At 38.8% G+C, this 27980-nt stretch overlaps 1 pseudogene across 1 annotated transcript in view; it reads left to right on the top strand.

Annotated features, from left to right (window-relative positions):
* The first annotated feature begins 5593 nt into the window (after positions 1–5593).
* The window catches only part of LOC149235564 (uncharacterized), a 41165-nt pseudogene continuing 18778 nt past the window's right edge, over positions 5594–27980 (top strand). The window contains exon 1 of the transcript XR_016268303.1: positions 5594–6043. The product of XR_016268303.1 is annotated as an uncharacterized LOC149235564 (transcript). The remainder of the gene's footprint in view (positions 6044–27980) is intronic.

A 27980-nucleotide genomic window follows, 5' to 3' on the forward strand; every position in this document is an offset into this window, starting at 1 on the left:
AAAGGTATCCATACATTTTTTAATAAATTGTAATCCAAAAATATTATACCAAAATCTTTATTGTATAATTATAATATATTCTCAAAAAAAATTATTAAGTTTTTTCTCAAACTAATATCTTTACGTATAATTACAGAAAATATTAAACTTTTAGTTGATATCAAACTAATAATTATAAGATAATTTTCATTTTAAAGAATATTATTATTATTATTATTTTGTATCTTGAGGAATTGACAGCTGCGTTGGTCTCATACTTGCGTGGCACGAGGTTGATTCCAACCACTACAACTTTAACCTCTATGTGCTTACGTATGCCCCTTCTGCAGACATAGGTGAATCAAAGGATTTGAACCATGGACCTCTTCACACATAACACTTCAGTTTTACGACCATCACCAATTGAGCTACCCCTGGGGGTTTAAAATAAGATTATTATTTTTGTTAGCTAGGTTATGTGAGTCTTGAGATGACTAGCATGCCTAACTTGTGTCTTGAGTAGCCACAACCCAGGGAAATCTAAGTTGTCAAAAACACTCGGGGATCGTACCTAGCTTGGGCCACACCAACCCTTAGCATGGCAGGACTTTTGCCCATGAAGTTTCAAATCGGTGCCCTTTACACCATGGAGTGCCTTAACATAACACCTATCACCGTCTACTCTATGACTCATGGGATAAAAGAAAATTACTATTAAAATGACTATCTAATAAAAAAATCGATATATATATATATATATATATATATATATATATATATACATATATTCATATTCCATCGGAGAGATGTGTTCCCATTAAAAATTTTGAATTTTTTTTTTGGTTAATTTCCTTTTTCTATCTATCTTTTTTCCATATCTAGAGATAAAAGGCAAAGAGGAGACCAATGAAATGACGAATTTGGAGGTAAAAACCAAGATTTTTCCAAATCTGAAGATATAAGGCGAGGAAGAAAACCATTGGAGGAAAGATCCCTAATGTGAATAATAAATGTTGAGGACTACGCCTTATTAGAAGGCGTGTCATGTGTTTTTTGGTCCTTTAAAGAATCCATAACAACCAAATGAGGTTCCTCGCTACACGAGAGGGTTTCAAATAGTCTTCGTATCAACTGCCCTCTTTGTGAGATCTCAATTGAAAGGGTGTTTTTGTGTTTCTTTTGTCGCGAGGAACCTCATTTGGTTGTTATGGATTCTTTAAGGGACCAAAAAACACATGACTCGCCTTCTGATAAGGTGCAATCCTCAACATTTATTATTCACATTGGGGATCTGTCCTCCAATGGTTTTCTTTCTCGCCTTATATCTTCAAATTTGGAAAAATCTCGGTTTTTACCTCCAAATCCGTCATTTCATTGGGAACACATCTCTTCAATGGATATGGGGCTCAAATCTAGTGAAACATCTGAAGCAAAGCATTCAAAGTGACGTGGGAATGCCAACAATACCCCAAGTTTTGTTATATGAAGGAAAAGTGCTCCAGGATTCCCTATAACTGAAAGATTATGGTGTGGCAAGGGATTCTACCATAATATTAAATCTACGACTGCGGGGTGGAGCTACAGGCTTCAGAAATCCCAATACAAATTCTAGAAACCCTAATGGTCTAGTCTCATTCAAGGATGTAGTGAAAGGGAAGACTGCCACTCCAGCTGATCATATCCAAAATCTACCAGGACCCTACATAGTCAAGCAAATGGACAAGGTACCAGCTATGGATGTAAAACCCTAAAGGTAAAATTGTATTTTGTTAATCTCCAAACTAAGGCATTAATATGCAGGGTTAATAATTTTTGGTCTAGACCAAAAGAACAATATCAGTGGGTGTTTTCTACCTTGACACTAAATTGTGATCTTTACCTATGCTCTAAAGGGTTCTTAATTGTCCAATTTGACACACAACAATATATGGAAAGAGTTCTAGATGATGGGCCATGGTTTTGGGGCAAAGATGGAATTTTCATTACCCCATGGTTCCCAAAATTTGATGCTACAAATATGGTGGTAACAACGATGTTGATATGCGTGAGGTTACCAAACCTCCCTCTTCCCTTCTGGCATATTCAGGTCCTAGAGGATATCATAAATACATTGGTTAAATTCAAAAGAATGGGCATGGACAAAACAACAAAAGGTATCTTCACATTTGCTAGAATATGTGTAGAGATAGACCTTAACAAAAGTCTACCTAATCGTATTCTTTTAAAACATGAAAACCTTTAATCAACACAAGTTTTAGATTATGAGAAAAATGACATTCAGGTGTCAAACTTGTTTTCAAATAGGACACCTGCAGAACACTTGGCCACTAGCAAAAAATGCCCGAAAAAAAAGAGGCAGGCTTCTAAGTCAAGGGGTTGGTAGTTTCCCGACACTTCTGAAGGCTAAGCAGAAGAACCCATGGAACATAACCCAAATTCTGATACACAAACACAACCCGACCACCAAGAAAATGGAGGAGTATGGGATCAGTCAAGAACAATGGTTCAAATCCAAAAGGGTACTGAATGAACATAGATTATAGTATCAGATCAATAGAAAGAGGAAACACCCGCCGAAAAGGATTTAGGGGACATAAAAAGATCCCATGTACCTGAGAGCTCAGACTTAGAAAAAGAAGTCCCCGTGAAGGCATATGATAAAAAATTGGCAATAGTAAACGCCTTTCCTAACTAAGGAGTTTAGTGAAAAGTGGAAAAAAAAAAGACAAAATGGGGAAGCTAAGTGACTTTTATCACACTTAGCCCTGACAAAAATATGTATTTTTTTTTATAGTTTTTCCTTTTATTTGTGCATCAGCTGATAGGAAGGCATGATCGAATGCTTATTAGCATTCACATAATGCAATTTTGTTTCTTGTTCTCAGGTTGAATAAAATTACAATTTTTCCTTTGGAAAAATTAAGATGGAAATATTAATTATGATTTGGTTGTTAAATAATATGTTAATTAAAATTATATATATATATATATATATATATATATATATATATATATATATATATATATATATATATATATATATATATATATATATATATATATATATATATATATAACCGATTCATGTATTTTAGTTTATATTAAAAGAACTAGGATCCGGACTATAACTGTTACAATTCTTCTAAAAATAAGAGCTACCAAAATTCCTTGAGGATTTGAGATTGAGCAATCCAAATCCTTAATCGAGAACTCCACAATACATAAAATTTGTTCCCATTCCAACTAAAGATTTTCTAAAAGACACCTAATATCCAAATACATTTGCATCCCATTCTTAACTATTTGTCACTTTAACTTTGATTGGCTTCTTTTTACCCCTGGCAAGATATTGTTCGCCTTTTCTCCAACTTTGATCCATCCCATGTTATCTGGTGAGTCTATTGCATCATCGTTCTTTAGATGGTCTCTATTGACAACTTCATCCTTTGACTTATTAATGGTTGTTCCTCATCTGCCTGGTCAACCTAAGAAGTTACTTGTTCAATCTTCTTTTATATGATAGAGGCATTATTCTTAGGGTTGTTATCTGAAGAGACAATGGAGTCACCAAAAATCTCCATCTTGTCCTTGACCACTTTTGGAAGATCAACCCTAGGAGTATTTTTTTCAAAATTATTCTCAGGAGAAGCAATTGGGGATCCAATATTCTCAAGATTGTCATAAGCCTCCTCTCTTCTACCCACCTTCACTTGGCTTGTTGTACAGATTCCATGACTTTGGTGGGGACCTATCTTGGATTCTATTGACTTTTTGTCCTCTTGTTGATTTGCATAGATACTGAGATCTGGGGGGGCTTCATCCTTAAATATCGTGTAATGTTTTGACTTGGAACCTTCCCACCATTTTGGTTTGCGAATAATTTTCCTAGCTTTGATCTTCCCAACTTTGGGATAATTTTTGAGGGAATGCCCCATTTCATAACAAACTCTACAATGAAAAGAAATATTTTTGTAGCCAAATTTTGCATCCATAGATAATCTGGGCTAGTCAACCTAATTTATGTAGGAAATCCTTTGTTAAAGTCCATCTCCATACAAATGCCAACATATGTGGGTTTCAAGTGTTGTTTTGTATCATCACTTCGACGATAAAATCTTCGTAAAACATTTCCTATTGCTTTCAATGATGAAAGATTCCACAAATGCAAAGAGAGATTAGGGAGCCTTACAAAAACTGGAGTTGTAGAGATTGAAGATGAAAGGGAGTCGAAAGAGGGGTTCCTAGGTTGCATAGATAGCCTTGCACCACCCCAAAGCCACATACCATACAAGAGATCAATTCCCACTCTTTAGATTTATCAAAGACTGTTACAAAAAACCCTCTTTCCAATGGATATATATTCAAGTCTTAAAAAATTAGGGGTTTCCAGTGTTTAGAAATCCATGAGTGTAGAGCTACTAAGTGCGGCCATAGACCATTAATTTTTCATATTAAACCAACCTTTGAGAAGAATTTTGCCTCTCAAAGAGCTTCAACCACCAAAAGAACTTCTATCGATGAGGCTTCATAAACTAACAACCCTGAGAGATAGGTGCTAGATTCAAATTTCACTACATCACAAAAAGATGGGAGGCATGCAGACAAACTTATGCCCACCTAGACTGAGGATTTTTTTGAAGCAAATGGTGAATCTAAGCCTGCCACCATGGTAGAAGAGGATGGATTTAAAGAAGAGGCAACACACTTCACTGCATATTTTTCTGCATCAGAGGGAAAAATCGAGCTTGTCGCCATGGAGAAGGGTAGGTTCAATCCCTTATAAATAAACACGTTCTTATTCAAATTCAGGCTCCTATGATCCATATCTTGAATATTTAGAAACACTTTCGGTAGAAATCACATCAGGAATGGATGGTTCAAAGCGCGTCGACCAAACATTCCTGATGTGATTTCTATTGAAAGTGTTTCTAAATAAACACGTTCTTGTTTCCAGCCATTGAGGAAGCCTAGGCAAAACACAAGTTCACAATAGAGGGTAAAAACGTAGATGAGTTCGGGCGTCCCACTGCCATGGATGCTGGAAAATCTGAGTAAATACTAGAGTCTTTGATGAATAGAGAGGGGAGAATCAATACTACAGCGAGAGAGGAGTCCATCATCTACAAAATTTTGAGAGTAAAGAAGGAAAACTAATTAGCTAAAATTGAATCCTAATTGCTATAACAATAAAACCCTACTAAAAATCTAAAAATCCATTCATATTAAGTTGTGCAAACCTTTTTTAAAATTTTATTATAACTATTATTTATATAATTTAAATAGATTTAATAGTTAAAATTTATATATATTTTTAATTACACATTCACACCTAAAAAGTTAAATAAACCTAATTGTTCAAAAGTGAACCAAATATGTATAATTCCAATTAAAGATTTAAATCCAAAGAGAGTACACACAATGTACAATTCAATAAATTTTAAAAGTAAAATCAGATGAATCTAAATAAATATAATTTTAAAATTACTTTATTATTATATATATTTTTAATAAAATTGAAAAAATAAATTCCATAACTGTATTGAATCGATATATATTTTTTTTTGAAAAATCAACGTTTCGGGCTCAACCACACATGACCTGTTATTAGATATGTACATAGAAAAATCTGGTTTCATATGGGATGAATTTATTCGTTCATTTCTTCCATCTCGGACGAAGATTTATTTGGCACACGATCATTTGACCAATTGATTTTCAGTGGTTTTAGTTACGAAAGTTTTTGGACTTTATGGATAGTAAATAACAATGAAATTATTTGAAAGATATTGAAGTCCCGTGCGGAAGGCCTGTCTCCGACACGCGCGGAGACTATGAGTCGAATTCATTTGGATTCGAACAAATTCCTTGCCTGCTCCAGGGCTTGGAGTTGCCCAGCTCGATTCGTGTTCTACTCTTCGTTCGCTGAACCTAAATTTCTCGAGAAAGAGGAGCCGAATACCAAGAAAAAGAAAACTACTTTTTTTGACCGGATTTCCGCAGTTATCGACAGAATTCATGACAGAAAACTCCCCGCGGAAATTCGCGGCAGACCAAATGCAGTAAGGTATTTAATGGCCAATTTACAGTTTTATAAAGTTGAATGGTATGTTTTCTTTAGCTGCAAATATCTCTCAATTGCTAATTTTGTGAGAATATAGGAAAATCCAACAACTTTGAGCTAAAACTCACTTAAAAACATCCACAATCTCACCCTGACCCGGGACGTCTTATTTGTTGCTTACGGAATTTTTATCCTTGGATTCACCGACTCAACAATTTTGCTTGTATTTCTCCCGTGACTCCGCTGGAAGTAACCCAACTCAAAAATGAGTTTTACGGTAAACATCCAACTCTCAGGTATAAATACCAGAAATTGTCTATAGAGTGTTATGCGGTCCTGCAAGTTTCCATTTTCACAATGGTCCCATTTTCACTGTGCTCTGGTCCACCCCTATAGCGTGTGTGCAAAAGGGATGAGGCTGGGTGTAAGCATTGAGTGACTCTGGTTGCTCTATCTCTATCCCTATAGCCATCTCTATGCCAGAATATGTAATAGATATCCTCAGGTCTGAGTTTTTAGCCATTCTATGCCAGAATAGGTAATGACTATCCTCAGATATGAGTTTTTAGATGAAGGAAGCTGGTGCTTTACAATCCCATTCCTCGGAGAGGATCTTCTTTTTGAAAGAATGATGCATATGAAACCTGTTAAGCTCGGCCAACTCATAATCCAGATCTCTATGTCTTCTCGGTTTTGAACCCGAGTCATTAACATTGCGAGGCCCTACTTCAACCACTAAATCATAACCTAACAGACTTGAGGTGTGCTTTTCCCAATTTACAAAAAGAAAGAAAACCAAATCGAGATACATAAATTATGAATTATGAAATTCGTAAAAATGTTATGAAAATGTAATTGATACTCTGGGGAATAATATGCAAATATGGAAGCTCTAAATGGCCTAAATCCAAAAATTAGAAAACTATAATATAGCCGATTCCCCTCTGAAATCAGCTCCATGTCAGTCCAAGGGACAGTCCCCTTGTGGGGTGTTGAGACCTCAGGTCTATTATTTTGCAAACTCGAGCATACAAATTGACCTGTAGAATTGCGCAAGCAACAACATAATAGATGATATGTGCAATAAAAACATCTGATACAACAGGGTAAGGGAACTCATAACCGACAGGAAAGATGTTTGTTTGGGCTCAGGTGGAGGAGGAACACAGGTAAGGATGCTCCCAATTAAAACTAATCTACCGCTCACCTGGAGGATTGGCTAATCTTATTGAACACCCTCCCTGCCTACCCCAGCCTATACAAAACACAACTAACCCAACTTATACAAAACACATGTCAGGTAAAATCATACTTATATTGCAGCCAGGCTTGCATTTTGTATTGATGACTGCTTTGGGTAGTGGCAGCTTGAAATGTTCGTGCACTGTTGGGTGTGAGTTTATAATGCAGAAAAACTGCATGTATGGCATGCTCAGAAAAGAAAGGGCTCAAAATTTCTTATTACATGAGGCTACCCTTTCAAATGTGGATTGAATCTTTTGCTGTATGCAATCAGTGTTATTCATTACATTGAAATATCCATCATGAAGTAAATGCAAGAGTAAACAAAGAAAATGAAAATGTTACTAGGCCATCATGTGCCTGTTGCTTCTCTGAAAAGGCGGTGCTATTCCAAGTTTACCCCTTCTGGTATGCATGTCTACTCCATGGATCAACAATGCCTGAGGATCATTGAGTGGATTCCATTGTAGAATTCAGCTTTGATGGTTTAGGTTTTTCTTCTTGCTCTCTTGGAAATGAGAAGATTCAAGAAACAATAGATCATGTTTGAAGTCTCTTTCCCCTTTCTTGTACTGCTCCATATTTGTAGATGCAGTTTCTGGTTCAACCTCACTGATCTGATTAGTTTCTGGTTGCTGATGGGAGTCCGTCTCATTCTCAAACAGTTTCTTGTAATGCTCCAGAAACAGTTTCCTGTACTGCTCCATATTTTTAGATGCAGTTTCTGCTTCAACCTCACTGATCTGACTAGTTTCTGGTTGCTGAGGGGAGTCCGTCTCAATCTCAAACAGAGGATTATTCTGAACAAAAACTAGTTGAGAATGATGTCTACGCTGCTGTAACTCATCTTGCTGTAGCTGAGATTTGAGTTGCAGAAACTTGATTTTTTCGTGTGCAGCTTGTAGACAGATTCTTATGTCAGCGAGAGAGGCTTTGCTGATTTTCACCGTGTCTTCAACAGTAGATGACATTAGTGTGCTTAATACCTCTAACAAATCATTGAGTCTGACCATTGTCTCAACAAAAAAATAAAGGCCTCAAAGGGTTACAACTTACAACTAGAAATGCACCACTATCAGTTCCAGAGGCTTCTTTTACTATGGCATCAATTGATGAAAGAAATACCATGCTACACCAAAATCTTCAATAAACAGCTTCCAGCCATCAAAAACACTATACAACAACCCTGAAACTCTACAAATTTGGTCTTCTTCTGTATGCCACAAGTGCTTGTCGTAAAATTACGAATGACAAATAGTCAAAAAACAAACCCCTAATAGTGGCTGCAAATTAGGTAGGGAAAGGTTCAAAGTTCAAACCATATTTAAATTGGCTGAACTGGAATCAAAATTGGTCAGTTTAACTAGTTCACCCCGGACGTGCTGCAAGAGTCCATTGAAGAATGAACAGTAACACGATAGCTGCAATTCTTGGATTTAGCATTGAGAGCATTCGCCCTTCTGTGCCTTAATTTAATATTCTGTACATCTGAATGGCACACAAAATGCCTAATTAAGGCTCTGTCCGCGCTTTCTCTTTGTCTCGAGGTTGCTTGAGATTTGAGGCTATGTAAGGAAATGTGCTTTAACCTGGGTGTATGATCCCTTAAACTCCTTTTTACACTCACTGCAAACCCATACCAATGATCCCCTTCCTTGGATCTTCCCTACAACAATTACATATTTCCAAAGTGGTGACTTTAGATCAACTTTAGGGGCCGATTCAATTTCTTGTTCCTCATTACGAATGGATGAACTTGAAGATGCCATAATGATGATGTAAATGGAAATTACAAAATAAAATAAAATAAAATTCTTGAAATTAGAAGAGCAATTTTGTAGGTAATAAGAGGAAAATTTTAATAATTGTTAAGCTTAATATTAACAATGCACATCAGTGTGTATCTACCAACCATTGAAAAAAATATTTGTTTGATGCAACACTAATTCAAACATAGATGATTGAACTTAGACATTTACTGTGCACTGAATGCCATGTTGACTAAAAGACAGCAAGAGGCAATGAGCCTGTGGTCTGAGTGTCAGAACCATAAAACTTTAAAAGTAAAATAGATTTAACCAAAGGAACTTTATTGCTTAAAGCTTGAAAGGGTTTGACAAATATATCAAGACTCTGAGAAAGATTAAGATCTGACCATTTTCTGTATTGAATTCATGTTATGTTACACTTACAATCATGTTTTTTTATAGGTATCAGTAGCTTACCAAAAAGTTTAGTGTTTTGACTATCTGGCAAAATTTGGTAGCTGGTTTAGCGTTGTCTAGATCTCACAGTCAGAGGATAAATCCTTGGTCTTTGACAGGATCACATTGGGCATCGATCTACTCAAATCTTTTAACAATTTGAGGTGGGCCTAAATGGCAACCATTAACTCGTTAATTAAACATTAATAATTTTTTGTTTCTGTAGCAATCTTCCTGTACAGTGTAAAACTTTAAAAGTTTAATCATGAATAGCTTTCAGATTTTAATCCTTTAGCTGTATAAAGGAAAAACTTCTCACTATTGTACGCATAGATTGTTTTCTAAGAGCTTTACACTCGAAGTATAGATTGCCAGACACTTCTCTTTCAATTCAGTGCACATGATAACATGATTGGCTAGCATTTTCAGTATTGGGTGTTCAAAGGGCACGTTGTTATCCAATAAATATGAGTATCCAACATATCCAACCTGTACCAGATGATATATTCGCTGGTTATGGTAGATGGGCTGTATGCAGAGGTCTTGAGACGAACTCCTCCAAGCAGCGACAGTCTCCAAGGCTCAAGTAACGATGGTCTCCAAGACTCCAAGCAATGGTGACCTCCAAGCTACTCCAACTCCAAGCAGCCACAACAAATTGAATAGGTTAAGAGTGTGGTGGGTGATCTTTTCCCCAAGTGAAAAAAACCATGAGGGCGGCGGGCGAACTTTTCCCAAGCGAAAAAAATCACTTTCTGTTCCCAGAAAAGGCTTTTCCGTGTGGATCCATTTTTGGATCCACGATATGGATCATGATTTTCTAGGATTCGTATTCGGATTTCTGGAAATAGATCAAAAACCCCTAAAAATCATGAAATGTTTCAGAAATCGGTTCCTGCGTTTCCAAAAAACTGAAATGGGTCGGAAACGTTTCAATGCCGTTTCGTACTTGTTTCCTTTTCTGAAACACTGAACGACGTTTTTTGGGGTTGGGAGGGATGTTTCTGGTAACTTAGTAGTAAAACAATGGTGCACAAAAGACACAAAAAATTATCCTGGGAAAACCCAAACCAAGGAAAAACCCATCAATCTTTTAATTGTCCAATTCAATCAAATGTACATCTGAATTTTCCAGTCAAATTGACCATACCACTTTCCAAGTCAAACTTGGTCAAAGGAGAGAAAAGTCAGACTTCTGTTCAACTAGTTAAGTCTGGTCAATAGGACGAATTTCGGTCTCTGCTAGTCCTGGTCAATTGTGGTCAAGGAGGCCAAATTTTGGCCCTACAGCTTCCTCCGAAAATTTGGTCAAATTGTCACGGTTGACCTGTGGTCATGGCAAATAGATTTGGTCAACGTCTAGATTTTTGCCCAGAGATTTGGTCAACGTTTAGTCAAAGATTCCTTGAATATTAGCTCCAATAACCAGTCAAAGCAACCCAGAAATGCCAAATCAATGCTGGTCAAACAGATTTATAAAGCTTGTCAAACTCATAGTTTTAAAACTCTGACTCGGATTTGGAATCGGCCGAGGGTTGACTCCGGCACTGACTCCGACTCTGGCGTCGACTCCGACTTCGACTCGTTATCGACTCGACCTAGTTGATTTCAATGACTCAATGTTTGTAAAAAATAATTTTTTATGAAAAAATATATTTTTAAAGATTTTCATTCATGTTTCCAAACTCAAAGCATTAGAATATAGAGAGAAGACAACATATGATCAAAGTATGCTCATGAATATATCTATTATATCAAAATGGCACCCAATGCATTGTCCAATACATGTAATATATAGAGATCAGAACAAAAACACATAACCAAGGAGACTCTAAATGGCCTCTACAACAAAACATCACTAGTCACTACTGCTAAAAAAACCAACATCATCTGCCTTAGACCCTGAATTAGGGTTAGAAGAGGAAACCCATGGCTCTTCCTCTTCATCAACATCTCCAACTGCAACTGTAGAAGTAGTAGCACTAGCAGCAGCTGCACGCTGAGATAGACGAGCTATGCGCCTGCATTGTGGCTGAGTAGAGGAAGTGCTTGCAACTGGAGGACTTGGCGTTGGGCCTGGTACTAGTGGATCTGCATTAGCTAAACATTCTATTGTAATGCCTCCATCTCTAAATCCAAATCAAGACCAATATCCTCATCAAGGTCAAACTCTGTTGGTTGACTCTCCACTACCCAATCTGATGATGGATCAATATCTTCCAACACAATGGGATCTGTATCAGGGCTTTTGTTCAGCAATTGGTTGTGTCTTAGCCGAAGGTTGTATTGGACGTAGACTAGATCATTTAACCATTTTTGTTCCAAACGATTTCTCTTCTTTGTGTGAATATTCTCAAAGACAGACCAATTGTGCTCACACCCAGAAGCACTGCAAGTTTGATTCAAAATACGATTGCAAACTTCTACAATTGAGGACAATGGCTACCAAATGCCTCCCACCATTGTACTGCAAAAAACATAGTCGTGTAATGATTTAGTTCAACAAATTATATCCAACTTTCAAATTATAAACAATTTAACAAAATAAGAATTTGAAAATTGAAATTGTTTACCTGGCTCATCTGCTTCCCTTACAATCCTTGCTAGGTTCTTGCCAAATATACCTGTGGCTCTACTAAAAGAAGTGATTTGTTGGTGTATCTCCGGTTTCTCACTCGCCATAGGGAATACTTCCGTCATCTAATTCTGGTGAGAATTCTGGGGCATCTTCTGTTTCTTCTTTGTCAGAATCATCACTGCTTGAATAGTTAGTTGCTTCACAATTATACAGGTTCTTTTCCTTTAGTACACCTATGTTTGGGGCCCCACTTCTCACCACAGCGTTTGCATTTGCTTTCTTTTATCCTTTGTATTTCCACATTAGATTTTTCACCTTCATGATGATGTGGTGGAACATATCTTGTATTATTTGAATCCACAGACTGGGGAACTCTTCGTCTTGAATATACTTTTTCCGTTTTGACCACAGTATTTGTTCAAATTTCTTTTCAGTAGTTTTTGCTTTTCGTCTTGCTACTTCTATTGTCTTAATGTCATGAAGGTCAAGTTCTACTTGTAAATGTGTTTTAAGTCCGGAGATGTAGTCTTAGGTATCCAATGGGTACGAACTCTAGGCACTTATGTTGCCGACCATCAAGTACAATTCATAAGATTTAAATGGGGATGTCAGAGGTACAAATTACACGGATTCCAAGCACCAGAGAATCAAATTGTATCATCATCTCAGATGATGAAGATGATTCAAAAAGGAGCACCCGCTTATGTAGTACAATGTCACCAATTAGAAATGTTATCTGCAAATATGATCAGTGAAGAATCACCAGAGATACAAGATCTAATTCAGAAGCATGAAAAAGTATTTCAAGACCTACCTATGAAAATGCCTCCTAACAGGGAAATTGAGCATACAATAGAAGTCAAAGCAGGGTCAGACCCTGTCAACATCAAGCCATACCGATATCCACATCCCAAAAAAACGGAAATTGAGAGATTAATCCAAGACCTTTTAAAGTGTGGAATCGAAAAGTAAAAGTCCGTATGCTGCTCCAGTGGTATTGGTAAGGAAGAAGGATGGTTCATTCAGGCTATGCATTGATTATAGAGGATTGAACAAAATAACAATAAAAAACAAGTTCCCAATTCCCTTTATCGACGAATGTTGGATGAGCTACATGGCGCAAAATACTTCTCAAAAAATTGGACTTAAGGTCAGGCTACTATCAAATCAGAATCAGATTGGAAGACATACCAAAAACGACATTCCGAACACACGAAGGTCACTATGAATTTAAAGTAATGCCGTTTGGGTTAACCAATGCACCAACAACATTTCAAGCAACTATGAACGAATTATTTCGTCCACATCTTAGGAAGTTTGTATTAGTATTCTTTGACAATATTTTAATTTACAGTAAAACTTGGAAGGAGCACTTACAACATCTGGATAAAGTTCTTACACTACTAAAAGAGCATCAGTTTTATGCAAAAAAATCCAAATGCACCTTCGGAAAGGAAGAAGTAGAATACCTTGGACACATTATATCCCATGAAGGCGTAAAGGTGGACCCTAATAAAATCAAAGCTATAAAAGAATGGACCAAACCTGTTAATGTATCCAAGCTAAGAGGGTTCTTAGGTTTGACTGGATATTACCGAAGGTTTATTAAAAACTATGCACATATAACTGCGCCTCTGACAAACCTTTTAAAGAAGAATTCATTTCTATGGGATGAGGAAGCAGGAAGGTGTTTTGAAAAATTAAAGGAAGTTATGTCTAATGCCCCCATATTGGCAACACCAGATTTTTCTAAACCATTTATCATTGAGTGTGATGCTTCTGGATTCGGTATAGGTGCAGTGTTAATGCAAGAAGGGCATCCAATAGCTTTTGAAAGTAGGAAGCTCAATAAAAGAGAACGCCTCAAGTCCACATACAACAAAGAAATGCTCGCTATTATGCACGCACTAGCTAAGTGGAGGCAATATCTTTTGGGAAGTAAGTTCTCCATTCGAACAGACCATAATAGTCTCCAGCACCTCCTTCAACAAAAAACACTTTCCGAAGAACAACAAAAATGGATTGAAAAAATTGCCGCCTTTGACATGGAAATACTACATAAAAGGGGAAAAGACAATGTAGTAGCAGATGCCCTATCCAGGAAAGACGAAGAACCAACACTACTTGCAATCTCGGTTGTTGTTCCTGAATGGCTTAACGAGATTCGAAGTGAGTATGCCAAGGATCCAGAAATAACGGCGATAATCAATAACCTTCCCAACAACTCAAAATTTGAATGGAAGAATGATATTCTATGGTACAAGGGAAGAATCTATCTAAATGCAAATTCCAAGTTTAAATTTAAGATACTCAAGGAGTCACATGACTCACCGTTAGCTGGACATGTAGAATTCTTTAAGACTTATTACAATGCACTTCAATGCTTCTTTTGGAAAGGAATGAGTCGCGATATTCAGAAGTATGTAGCAGAGTGTGACACATGTCAAAGGAATAAAAGTGAAAATATTACGACACCTGGATTACTTCACCCTTTAAACATTCCGAATCAGAAATGGGAAGAAATTATGATGGATTTTATTGAAGGATTACCCGTATCTGAAGGCAAGGACAAGATTTTCATAGTGGTCGACAGACCCACCAAATATGCTCACTTTATGGCAATAAAGAAATCATACTCAGCTAAACAAATCGCTGAAATATTCTGCAATATATATATATAAATTACACGGTTTTCTGAAAGTCATTGTGAGTGATAGAGATGCCAAATTTAAGGGTAATTTCTGGAAAGAGTTGTTCAACCACATAGGAACCTACCTAAATATGAGTTCCGCTTATCACCCTCAAACAGATGGACAAACAGAGGTTGTCAATAAATGTTTGGAGGCCTACCTATGTTGCTACGCTACAGAAAAACAAAATAAGTGGGCTCAATGGTTGCATCTCGCTGAATGGTGGTATAATTCTACTTATCATACGTCAACAAAAATGACACCATTTCAAGCTTTGTATGGATATGAACCCCCAAAATGGAAGGATCTAGCTATTGTCCAGACAAATCTACCTGCTGTTAAAGATCAACTAGAAGAAACCCAAAAAATCGTCCAAATACTAAAAGAAAACTTGAATAATGCGAGGAATCGTATGAAGCAACAAGCAGACCGAAACAGAACCGAAAGAGAGTTTGAAGTCGGAGAATGGGTGTTTGTCAAGCTCCAACCATACAAACAATTGTCCTTAAAACAGAAAGGAAAAAACAAATTGGCACCAAAGTTCTACGGACCTTATCAGATCAACAAAAAGATCAGCCAAGTTGCGTATGGTTTAAGCCTTCCAGAGAAAAGTCGTGTTCACAACGTCTTCCATGTCTCTTGCCTTAAAAGGGCACTAGGCGACCATCAATCAGCGCAAACAACGCTTCCATCCCTGGATGATGAGGGAAGGGTCATTCTAGAACCAGAAGGTATTTTATCTACTAGAGAAAGAAAGCTTCGACATCGTACAATCAAGGAATACCTGATCAAGTGGAAGGACTTACCCGAAGAAGAAGCTTCTTGGGAGAATGAATCATTTTGTCAACAACATCTGTCGTTACGTATGCTTTGAGGACAAAGCATTCTTTCGAGAGGAAGACAATGTTATGTAAAAATTAGTTAGTGTAGTTTATTAAGCAAAAGGGCATTGATCATGCGCGTTCACCAAGAGGCACCTAAGGCGGTATATAGCTCGAGCCTCTCACAAAAATGTAATCATCATTCTTCATACAATTTATATATAATAATATTTGTAACCTCAATGGATATTTTCATATTCCAAGTCTTCTAGAGTATTTAATCCGAAGAACGAACTTTGTTCGCTTCACACTCAAGGCACTCAATCAATCCATCTCTAACCTCCCCAGTTAAAGCTTCTGCCTCCAGAGCTTTATAATGATACCTTGGGTTCAGAGAAAACCCAGCTGCATGTATAGAGTGATGAAGTTGATTATTCCATCTTTGATCAATGATTTCCCAAATGGGCCCATACATAGCCACTCTATCCTTGTATGCTGCCTTTGTATGCTCCTTTGCTTGATCCATAGCCTCATTGTTAATTTCAGGCAACAATGGTATGTTCTATGCTTTAGAGCAATTTTACTTCAATTTCTTAATTAGCCCAATATCAATATCCAATTTAGAAATCACATCAACATGATAGTAAAATGCAGATAGAACATAAACATAAACAGTAGAAGACAAGCCAAGAAAAGAGGACACATGATGTGGCACCAGCCAGGGACAAACCCCAATGTGGGGAAACCCTTGATCAATTCTTCTTATAATCTTCAATAGTTCAGCAGAGAGTGAGATAGTACAATTTAGAAATCTGATAATTTATGATAGCAGCGAAAGAGCCATAACCAGAAAAGTCAATGCTGGTCAACAGGGCAGATTTGACCTCAACAAATTGGTCAGCTTCAGTCAACTCCAACCTCCAAGCAACAAGATGAATCAACCCTCAAAACAACCCAAAAACAACCCAGTCAAAATCTGGTCAAATAGCCAACCTACTGGCAGCCCTAGCTATAGTCAATGCTGGTCAAAGTCAACATTTAGCCTCGATTTCTATGCCCATAAATGCGCCTGCCCAAACAGAGATAGCCCTCACAAAAACACAGTCAAAGGAATCAATGTTGTTGGTCAATGCATGGTCAAACTGTCCCAGAAATTCGGCTAAGGTATCAGTGGCCAAATGGACTTGGATCGTTGATAGAGGCAATGTTGCAGATCGGGGGCCGAAGGACTGTGCAAGTACAGGGTACGACCAAGGCAGCTGTGAGGAGCTCTACATCAGCTAGACGATCAAAGTATCTTGTTGAGGGTAGATTGGTTATCGATGGACTGACACCAAGCCCAGTTTGTATTCTTGTATCAGTGGATGTATGAGGGCCATTATCCCTGGTACGGGAGCCCTAGACTGTTGTATTATTTAGTTTGATTAATATAACGAAGTTGGGTTGTTGTACATATTTGTAAAATATTTTGTAAAAAGTTGTCTATATTTTGTGCACTAGTAGATTTACTGTTGTTTATATTTCGCTGTGCAAAGTAGTTTTGTTGTGATTCTTGGTTTGGTAGCGTCAGAGATTTAAGACTCTATCCCAGACACCAAGATCATGGAAAAACAACAGTTTTCCCTTGGCTAGTGTCTTCTTTAGGATCATTGAATTCAAACCTCAAAGAAAATTTGTCCTTTAATCTTCTTCTACTCCCTAATTAGGTCAAGCCCCTCATTGGGTGATCAACTCTATACCATAGTTTTAAAAACCGGAACCAATGACTGGACTAGTCCACATAATAAACCGGGTTTCAAACTAGAATTGGGCAAACCGGGACTGGTCAGGTCTAAATGAATCGATTTTTTAAAAAATACATTAAATAATTATTTTTTAATGAAAAAAACTATTTTTAAGATTTAAAACCATGCTTCCAAGCGAATAGAGACAAAATACGCAAAGTTTTCTTATTTATATACCATGTAATGGTGAATATATCAAAATGGCACCGAGTGCAATACATATCATCGACAAAATACATAAGCAATGAGGCTCTAAATGGCCTATAAGGTCCAGAAACAATGGTACAAGCTATGAAGCCATTAACCTACTACAAGACTACAAGTCTAGACTCTAGACTCTAGAGTCTACACATGATAAATCATCAAATTCATCACCACTACTAGACACATGATCATCATCATCAACAGGATCTACATAGACATCATCTGGTTCAGAGTTTGAGGATGCCTTAGCCTCATCTGCAACCTCAGTAGCACTGCCACCAATAACAATAGAAGTGGACCTAATGGAAGCACGAGTTGGTCGAGTTGCACGACTAGTGCCTTCCATTGGTTGTTTGCCTTTCCTTGATGCGACTACTGATCCTGGTTTTGATGGCGCCACCAAATCTGCGTCATCCTCATCCCCCACTAATGCCATGTCAATATCAAAATCAACATCAAACACAGGATCTTCAGTCTCCTCCACCCATTCTGATGTTGGATCAATATTGTCCAACACAATGGGATCTAGATCAGGTGTTTTGTTCATCATTTGGTTCCCCCTTAGTCAAAGGTTGTATTGCACGAAGACAAGATCATTTAATTGTTTTTGTTCCAAACGATTTCTCTTCTTCGTGTGTATGCGCTAAAAAATAGACCAATTGCGCTCATCACCTAAAGCACTGCAAGTTTGGCTAAGGACTCTAATTGCAAACTTTTGCAATTGAGGACATTGGTCGCCAAATGACTCCCACCAATGCGCTGCAAAGAAAAAGACATTAATTAGTAACTTAGTTCATTTCATTACTTATTTACAAATTACAAGTATTTACAGATAATTTGAATTGTAAATTTGTAAACAATTTAACTTGAAAAGAAAAACAAATTGGAAATTGGAATTGCTTACTTGGTTGATCCACATCTCTTGCTTTTTTTTCCCAAGTTTTTGTCAAAGGTACCAACTGCCATACTGAAAAGAGTAAGTTGTCTATGTATTTCCAACTGGTCTGCATAGATAGGGATCATGTGCTCCAATCAATCAATCAATCCAGCTTTGACCTCCCCATCCTGTAGATCTCCTAGCCGAGCTTTATAAAGATACTTTGGGTTCAAAAAATACCCAGCTGTATGTATAGGACAATGGAGTTGATTGTTTCATTTGTTATCAATTATCTCCCATATACAGCCATATTTAGCTAACCTGTCCTTGTAAGCTGCCCGTATTTGCTCCTTTACCTGATCCATAGCCCCATAAATGTAGCCCATGGCCAATTTTTCCCCATCCACCATCCTTAGCACTTTAACAAGGGGCTCGGTAATTTTCACAAGCTCTGCAGACCTTTTGGTGTCTTTGCCATCTTGTCTACGAGCCAACCGAGATTCAGTCCAATCATCAGAAGACAACATTTTTTGTAGGTTTTTATGTTGAGCATTGAGACATTGCAACGTGAGGAAGTGAGTTGCAAATCTCGTAATTGCAGGCCTAACAAGCTCTTTGCCCCCAGTGTTTTTCCTCATTAGGCTCAATACCCATGAGTGGTTGTAAATGTATTTTGTAATGCACTTGGCATGCTCTACAATGTTTTTTACCCACTCCAATTTGCTTGTCCTCAAGCATGAGGTTATGCAATGTGCAACACATGGAGTCCAAAATATGGTCCTATATTTGGACTCAAGCATCTTTCCAGCAAGAACATAGTTTGAGGCATTATCGGTGATGACCTGCACAACATTCTGCTCCCCAACTTCCTGAATAATGTCATCCAAAAGCTCAAATAGAAGGGTTGCATCCTTCACCTTATCAGATGCATCAACTGATCTCAAAAACATGGTTCCTTGAGGGCAAGAAATAAGGAAATTAATGATAGTGCGGTTCTTTCCATTGGTCAATCCATCTGACATGATATAACGACCCATTTTGAGCCATGAATCTCTATACTCGGCCAAATACTCATCAATGGAAGAAATCTCTTTTTGCAAAAGAGCTCCCCTCAAGTCATGCATACTAGGGCCTTTGAAGCCCTTTCCTGCAGCTATAACAGAGTCCCACATAGCTTGGTAATAAGGTGAGCGAGCAACATTAAATGGGATATCTGCATCATACCACCATCTAGCAATGTATTGATAAGAAGTTTCTTTGCATTGTTTTTTCCAATGTTGATCCAAAGTGGGTTGACGACTTGGCTGGGAGGAAGTGGGATTAGAAGAGGCAATGTTGGCAGAGGATGAGAAATAACTCTGGATGTTTGTTCTCTTTGTTCCTTTTGATTGTTGGCCAAAAGAAGGAGGAACATAGTGAAAGGGGTCATTGGTGGAAGGGATAGAAGAGGAGTCTTGAATCTCATAATCATCATACCCACTCTCTTTCATGGCTTCTAATAATTCCCTCTTCCTTGCAATGTCATCTTGGATGACCTTCTCCTAGCCTTATTCTCCTCAAACTTTTCAAACCTGGAAAGTTAATTCGCCATAATAGGACCTAACACTTCTTTTGGTGCTTCACATGGCTTTACTTGGCCTCTTATCCCAGCCAAGTGTTGTTTCAATCTGAGAATACCCCCACCTCCAATAGGTTTATGGCATAATTTGCATATCATTTTTCCATCAATCAAATCACAATGAGTCCATGCACTGTCCTTGGCTTTTGGAGCCATGTTGGCTTGAAATAATTAAAATTTGCAAAGAAATCTGCCATTTAAAAAAAAATTGCAGCTAAGAAACATGGAAAACCAAAGCTAAATTTAGGAAAAAAAATGCACATGTAGCCTACAAAATTTGATAGCATAGAACTAGAGATTTGATAGCATAGATGATAGAACACAAAAAAATTTAATACATGGACAACAGTCAAATGAGGAATTTTTCAAGTGAAAATCCTTACCTGGAAATGCAAACTAGCTTCCTTAGCCTCCTCTTGAAGATGCCAACTCCACTGACAGCTCCAAACTATCTCCAAAATAGCTCCAACTCCAACTCCAAGCCTCCAAGATGACTACTACAAAAAATGAACACTCTCCAAGCTCCCAATCAAACTCACAAAAACTCCAAATGAGATGTGTGAGACAAATGAGAGGGACAAGCTCCTTTTAAAGGCTTGGAGAGGGTGTTTTTGGAGGGAAACAACCCTTATTTTCCCTCCAAAACACCCTAGAAGCTTCCTAAATTGCATTGTGTGGGTCCTCCACGGCCTCAGCAGCTAATTGGCTGGTTCTGGGTGAAGGGAGGTGTCGAACCCGATTTTTCTGCCGGTTTGACCTAGTCGGCTAGTGAACTGGCCAGTTTGACTGGTTATCAGTTCAAACTGGCTGGTTTTTAAAACACTGCTCCATACCCTTGACCTAATTTTGGGTCCGCTTGGTCTTGTGTGGTCCCACAACCCATTGACGCAAATTCCACAAAGATCACATGAAGACCAATTCTCCATAGGGATTTCGAGGCCTAGGATCATCTTTGCAAGATATATTCTCAAACCCTAGCCTCAAGAATCCTCTTAGCCCTTCCTAGAGAGCATATCACCTTGCTTCCTGAGCAAGAAAGCCATATAATTGAGTCTCTCTTGTGAATAGGCCTTAGGAATCACTCCTTGTCCTCATTGTTCCATTCATCTAGTGATTCCCCTTTATACTGGGCCTCCTCCCATCGGTGAAAGTCCATAAAGAGCAGGGAGCCTTAGCTGAGGTGAAAGTGGGCTATTCCTCCATTGTTTCCCTCGACCTAGGAGTTGCTTTATAGGATTCCCTCCTAGGACCCCTGCTAGTTTGAGCGGTAACATTTTTGGCGCCGTTGCTGGGTAAACGAGGCGTGTATTGTTCCCCATATGACATATTGACATATCATTATTGGCGACTCCATTGGAAGAACGAAGCCCTAGTTCTTCATTGAACTTCAAAGTTAATGCTTGTAGGGTGAAGCAAGCATCTATTAAGGCATCTACATTTATTGTGGCGACTCTGTTTTAATCCTAATGTGTAAAATCATGTAAAAATAGACTATCTCGAGCATCATGGTTTCCCTCCCTCTCCTTATAATAACCTTGCTCCTGAAGAAGTTCTAGAGCGTTCGAAAATCAAGGCATGCATGCGAAATTGGATGCCTAGGTTCAAAGGACAACGATGACACGATTATGAGGTTATTGGCTTTATCACTTGAAGGTCAAGTTAAAGATTGGTATGATAACCTCCCTCATGAAATTGCCACTGAGTATGATAGTTTTGAAGATATATTTTTAGAAAGATGGGGTGGCATCCCTCATGAAGAGTGGGAAGCTCTCAAGCTAACAAGTCAAAGAGACCCCTCTGTGCATGAGCCAGGCAATGGGACGAGTAATCTTGAAAGGGATCTTGGTGAAAATGTTGAGGAGGAATATGTCTTCAAAGGTGAGGTCTCGAGTCCCCCTTTAATTTCTGAAAAGAACCCTCCTTTCATTACCTATGATAAAGCCCTAAAGGAAGGTCTCGCTAAAGGGGTGGGAGATAACCTTGATGATCTAAGTGATAAGCAGGAAGATGAGTCATCGTTGGGTCCACACAATGAAAAGGATGATTCTGACAACACGTGTAGGGAAGAATGAGTTCGTGGAGAGTAAAGTTGAGACTAACCTTACCTTTCTCAAGGACGCTACTCCTGATGATTCTCCTTTCGAGAACCTTGAGGAAGGTAATCCCATTAGCCCCTTGGAAGATGACATTGGAGATTACTTCTACATTGAAAAGGAGAAATGGGAAATTGTTAGTCCTCAATTTGATCATGCTCCCATTTATGACACCGACAAGGAGGATGAGGTTGAGATTGGTCTTCCTTTTCCCTCGAGCACTAATTATGATGACATATCCATCGATACCCTTGAGAAGGAGGATTATTATTTGCCCATGCATAAAAAGGGTGAGTTGGAAGTAATTGATTCCCCTTTTAGGGAAGACCCTATCTCTGATATCGATAAGGCTCCTACCTATCCCTCTTATGATTTTATATCACTTGAGCCTTTGGATTGTGATTTTGAGGCTAAAAAAGATGTTGAATCCAATACTTCACCCTCCCCTTTGCCCTTTTCTCTTGTTCGTCATCTTGAGCCTTCCCCAAGTGATTCCCTCACCCCTTTTCATATGATCTCAAGTGACCATGAGCCCTTTTCCCCTTCTAGGTATAGAGTCAAGGAAGAACCCCTCATCGAATATACTTTATCTCCTTGGACACATCCTCAGGATTATGATCACTCCATAACCTCCCCTCTCCAATGTGACCGTCACCTTGAGCAACCTATTTGTTGCACTCCTTTTCCTCACCCTTCGTTCCCCTGTCATCACAACCTCGTGGCATCTACAAAGCATAATATTATAAACAATGATTGTGATAGGGAGTTCTTGAGAGTGATCGTTCATTCCACCATTGTGTACTTGGATTGCCCTTTTCTCCCTCTCCTAGGGCTTCCTTTACCTCGAATGGAGATCATATTTTCCCGCCTCCCACCCACTTCACCTTCCATGTGATTGTGTCTGCATTCGCTCTGGGATTTGTTTCATGAGTAATCATAATGGCAGGCATATGTATATTGATATGATAATATGTTGATTGCAATGGCTTTATGATTACACTTAGGGTAGGATGCATTGCATGCTAATTTTCGCATTAGAACTAACATCATATGATATTATCATGTTAGATTAGCTGCATTTAGATTAAACTTGCATTGAAAATGATTTTACTTTCTTATTGATTTATATGGCCTAACACTAAGCATGGGTGATCATAAGACACCTCAAAAACATGCTGCCTCGTGTGCTTGGTCTTTGACATGTGCAGGTAACAGTTATATGGTACAAAGAGATTGCTGGTGTTCTCATGACCTCCCATTCAAGTGGGGCTTCACACACTGTTCCGAGAGCTCATGTCCTAGTTGGAGCCAGATGTTACCCACCACCTGTGGGTAGTATGCATAGGAGAAAATTTTTCTCCTAGATGGTCCTCAGCTGGTAGCCAACAACCTCTTGCAACCCCCAGATAACTTGATGTGCCATTTTCTCTGCCACCTAAGCTAGCCATGTGGTCGCTCGCCTATCTGTTATGAATGTATGTTTGAAGGTGGGCCTCTCGACCCCAAAGGTATGGCTGTTCATTGGTATAGTTGAATAATTTTCCTTACTTGTCATGGGCACTTTTGGGCATGAATTGGTGGGGGGATTCGGCAGAAAGAGTGGGTTAGGCTTGTATTCTCGTCTCCACTAGCCAATTTCGTGGTTACCCTTGTACCCTAGTCCAGTGGGATCTCCTTTACTAACCTTTTGGATTTTGGGTTAGCACTACATTGGAAATCCCGATTTTGGTTGTGTGGTCTCGCTTCCCGAAACCACCTACATCACTCCCGTTCCACTCATTTTAGCCACATTCATTTATTTTCCCATCCGGGTCCACATGTGTCCACTGGGTCCACATAGGGTTAGCCTCCCCCTCCCCTTGTCCACACCTTGGGTCGGGCTTGGAACGATGCCCTGGAGGTTGATGCAGCTAAAAAGAAAATAAAAAAGCATAATTTGACCACTCTCAATAGGAAATGTACCACAAAATGCAAAAGATGGTTGGGACATACAAATTTAGCGCGTGGGCAAAAGCCAAACATGAGCTCTACCCCTTATCCATGGCCATCACCCTAGTTCCTATGGGCCCTAGATGAACCCCCTCTATCATTAAGGAACCCATGATTGTCCCAACCCTTGGTGGGCGATGAACTGCCCCACCTTAAGGGGGTATCCACTGCTACATATTACACATCATGCTCTCATCCCCTGGAGCCCCGAGTAGTTATGAAGAAAAATCAATAAAAGGCAAAAGACATATGAAGAAGGGTGGAAAAACAAAGGTCGGGGTAACTCATGTACCACGATTTGCTCCCTCCTACACTCACATACCCAGGTGTGGGCTCCCTTATTATAGCTACCCATGAACCTTGACATGTGGTCTGGATGATTCCCCTGATCCCTCATTCCATTATTATATTATTTTCCACCTACCACTTAAAGGCTAAGTAACCTGACACGGGATTCGAGATTCGTAGGATACGGGGATTCGAGTGTTAGATTTGGACACGTTGACCCCCTGGAACAGGGCACATGGGATTCATTATATATATATATATATATTAAAAATTAGATATTTCTTACACAAATTCTCATTAATTATACAAATTCATTGATTTCAAACATAGATCTTCATCTAGATGTTAGTTTTACTATTTACAAAGTAAGTTAGTAACATTATAGCATGCATAGTACATACAAAATTCAAATACATGTCACTGTCACATAAATCATAAATGATAAATCAATGAATCATAAATTCTAAATTCATAAATGATAAATCATAATACATATTCAATTCATCAATGATCCAATAGGAGAAAGACAAGATAGTAAGATAAAGACACTGACAGTTGTAGTTTTCTCATTAAGTCATCAAATCAAAATGTGTTACATAGGTAGTGTAATGCCAATGGCAAATAGAAATAGAAAATATAAAACAACTACAGATATACAAGCCTCAAGGCAGTAGGTAGCCCATGACTCATGAGTCATCAATCCTCATAGTCATCATCAGAATCAACATCAATGTCCTCATCATCATGGTCACCACTGCTCTCCTCTGCATCCTCCTCCTCCCCTATATCCATAGTCGCCTCTGCATCTGCTGGTGTGGAGGATGACCCCTCTACAATATCACCGTCATCAAATCTAACAGGCTCTAGCACTGGATCATTGAGATCCATGTTGGCCAATGCCAACTCAACACTGCTGTCCAGACCCATATCATCAGGAAAGACATCCCACATCTTTGTCTTTCCCTTCAACCACTCTTCCCTCTGCCTATAAATAAGACGAAGGTTAGTGTGCACATACACCATTATCTCTGCCCTGAATTGCTCAAGCCTGCTCTTCTTCACACTATACAAATGCCCATATGTGCTCCAATTCCTCTCGCAACAAGAGATGAAGTCACCTGAGAGAGGAGCCTCATGGCTAACTGCTGAAGAGGAGGGCTTGTTGCCCCATGATTTGCCCACCAAGAATAGGGATTCTTAGCCCCCCTGTCTCTAATCACATCATATCCTGCAAATCGACCAGTGCCAGTGGAAAACTCTGCAAAGGCATCCTCCACCTCATCAAGCAATGCTCTATCCTGAAAAACCTGCCTGAATGCATCTTTCCTCCCTTGTGAGATTTCACCATCCATGTGAGGAGGGAATTTGCGGGAAGGTCCACCATTCAGCCACTCATGGCTGTAGTATTTTGGGTTCAATGAGTGAGCCAAACAATGTAAAGGTGTGCAATTCTTGTCCCATCTGCTGACAAAAATCTTGTATAGTACCACAGAAGGCCTCTGGTGATGTCTCATACTCGAGGCACTCACTCTGTAGAATAATGCTCCTCACAGACTCAATCATGGAATCCCATCCCTCATAAACCTCTCCTAGGATGGGTTTGTCTATATCTGCAAATCGAAGCAAATAAATGATAGGATCCATGATCTAAATAATTAGATCTACCCTTTCCCACCAAACATCATCTAGCATTGTGTCCTTCACTCTTTTAGAGGCTACTTGATCTGTCTTTCTCCAAAAAGACCAAAACTTAGAAATAACCATGGGCCCCAAGAGCAGTCTTGACTTCCCTCAACCCTTCAACATGATGAATGAAGAGGCAAACTGTGTATCAACAATCTTCAACAACGATAGATTGCTGTACTCCTTGTAGACAATGAGAGCATTTGTATGATTTTGCACAAAGTTACGGATATGTCCTGCATCCTCAATAATGTTACCAATCCAAAGCACATTAGAAGCAATGGATTTCAGTGCTAAGTTCAATGAATGGACAATGCAAGGTGTCCAAAACAGTTGTGGATATTTAGCTTCCACAATCATGCCAGCAGCCTTGCAAACAGGTGCATTATCTGTAATGATTTGCACACAAGAATCAACACCTACATCTTCGATAACTTTAATAAATAACTCACCCAAAATTGCGCATCCTTGTATTCTCCAAGTGTATCACTGCTTTCAAGGAAACTTGACCATTCAAGGAAGACACCATGAAGTTGATGAGTGGGTGTCGTGCTGGATCTGTCCATCCATCAGAAACAATGGTAACCCCAGATGTTGGCCATGATGCTTTAATAGGCTCAAACATTTTTTGCACCTCTTTTTTTGCCTTCGTCAACAATGTGGTTCTAAGCTTCTTTGAACCAAGAGGCACATACCATGATGGAGACCCGTGAGTTAGAGCTCGGCACAGCTCAATAAATAGAGGTGAGTGTGCAACATTAAAGGATATGAAGTTTTGATAGAAAAAGAAGGCAATGGTGAGATCAAGCTCTTCCTGTTTCTCTTTTTGAAAAATCTTGTCCATTGGACCAAGTGAAATTGCCTTTCTTTTTGCTGCTTGTCCCCCAATAGAACTCTCAAATGGAAATTTGGTGGTGCCTTTCCTAAAAAATGCAAGGGGGTCATCATTCTTGGTTTTTCTTGATTTTGCAGCCACATTTGCCGCACCAACAGTGAACTCTTTTTCCATTTTTTTCCTCTTTTGTAAAGGAACAGCTGCACAAGCTCCAACTCCACAACCTGGTAAAGCCAACAAATGGCCTTTCACACGAAAATATGTGCTTGCGAAAGTATTGTGGCAAAAGTTGCATCTCCAATGTGCATTGCCTCCTCCCTTCCCCTTGGTGCTTGGCCCATCCTTTCTTGTGACATATTGCCACAATAGATATTTCTCAATGTTGCCTTTAAGAAGAAGTCTTTCCTCAACATTACTTGCAGCAGACTCTGATGATATTGGGGGAGGAGGGGCATCTCCAATGGGGATTCTTCCCCTTCCTTTGCCCCTCTACCTGCTGCCCTTGATTGAGCCATGAATACTGTAAAAAAAAAAAAAACAAAACATGCACAAATTTGTAAAAGAAATGCATATACAAACTGCTGTAATACAAATGCAAAAAAATAGAGATAAAATGCACTTACCTGGTGCTTGAATCTCCTTGAAAGCGCTCCAAACCCTTGGCTCCTTGCTCCAAACTTCTAACAGCAAACCCACAACTCACTGTTTGCAAAGGGAATGAGTGAAAATGATAAAGAAAATTAGGAATGCGCCCATTTTTAAAGGCCCGCGGTTCCTTTTCACGAGATACGAATCCTATTTTCGGACATGTTGTGTCCTAATGGGACACAACCCGGATTCGAGCGTGTCCCATTAGAACACGACGTGTCCAGAATTTACGATTTGAACTAGGGCGAATTGTGTCCGATTCGTAGGATTCAGACACTTGAGGAATATATGAAATTCGGTTTCATAGCTTAAAGGATGTACCATGGACATGTCATCGCCTTTAGAGGTTGAAACCACCTAATAGGGTCCTTGGTTAAGCCCCTATT

Source organism: Pinus tabuliformis, chromosome 8 (assembly GCF_031772625.1).
Source record: "Pinus tabuliformis cultivar Carrire ecotype Pingquan chromosome 8, CPIR1, whole genome shotgun sequence".
Classification (NCBI taxonomy): Eukaryota; Viridiplantae; Streptophyta; class Pinopsida; order Pinales; family Pinaceae; genus Pinus; species Pinus tabuliformis.